The following is a 1160-nucleotide window of genomic DNA, read 5'->3' on the forward strand; positions in this document are numbered from 1 at the left end:
TTTTCATTTTATTTCAAAGCATCGTGGGCCACAAAAAATTACTTCAGGGGGGCCGCATGCAGCCCGTAGGCCGCCAGTTTGATACCCCTGTTTTAAGGCATATCTAATGAGAAATGAAGTATATGTACAGTGGAAAACTAAAAAGTAAAGATTTGACTGACAAAATGGCTACCAACCACGAAAGCATGTGGAAAGGGAAGGCAAGAGCTATGTATACGCATACATCCCTGGGGTGAGGTCCAGCAACTATGGCAGGGACCAAATTCAATCCAGGGATACATATGGCAGCCAACTAGATAGGAGGGGGAAAGAACGAGGGGGGAAAAAGACATGGGTAGTGAGGGAGCAGGGCACTAACCCACATAAGGGGAGGGTATTGTTTATATCTCCACAGGAGAGGGAGAGAGACCAGGCTTCACCCCCAATGCACCAATAAGTGAATACAACATACAGGTATGTACCAGAGAACCAACAGAGAGGTCTGAGGGACCAGCCCCAACCCCAGCTATGCGGACACCCCCTACCGCCTCAGAAGAATGCTCTTCAGAGGACAGCATTGGGATTACAGCTTGGGGAAAGGGTGCATCGGATTAGAACACATGGAAGAAATGAAAGGGGATGGAAAGGGAGGAGAGGGCATCCTGGTCTACCAAGCCCCAAGGACGATGTTCCTGCTTGGAGCAGATAACGCATGGGAAGGAGCACAGGGCCGGCCCCACCATGGGACATGGTGTCCCTCAATGAAGGATGACACTGCGCGGGACAGCAATGGAGACACAGTGTGGTAATAGTGCACAGTCTGGCCACATCAGCTGGGGCGAGGCACTGAGGGCATGCAGCAGGGCAGCAGGGGGAGCAGAGTGATGAAACACAGAGGGAATAAAAAATAGACCATGGAGACAGGGTGGCATCCCATCAGACTCAATTGGAAAACACTCATAAAGGCCAACAAACAGACCTTGAACTATTTATAGGCTTTTCCATTTTGGTCCCTGGCTTTCTTTTTGTTATTGTTATTTTGTTTTGGGTTGTTGTTATTGTTTTGTTGTTTTTTATTCCCTTTGCGAGGTTTTTGCACTTATTAATGTAATTGCATGTCTACCTAGATAAGACAGGCAGGATAAATAACTCGGAGATGAAAAAAACAGGACCACTGATTC

General features: G+C 47.7%; 1 protein-coding gene across 1 annotated transcript in view; it reads right to left on the minus strand.

Moving 5' to 3' along the window:
- MSH4 (mutS homolog 4) overlaps positions 1 to 1160 on the minus strand; it is a 92627-nt gene that overhangs the window by 8104 nt on the left and 83363 nt on the right. The gene's annotated exons all lie outside the window — the stretch shown is intronic.

Source organism: Echinops telfairi, unplaced genomic scaffold (genome assembly GCF_000313985.2).
Source record: "Echinops telfairi isolate 266 unplaced genomic scaffold, ASM31398v2 ScPeMD7_443;HRSCAF=831, whole genome shotgun sequence".
NCBI lineage: Eukaryota > Metazoa > Chordata > Mammalia > Afrosoricida > Tenrecidae > Echinops > Echinops telfairi.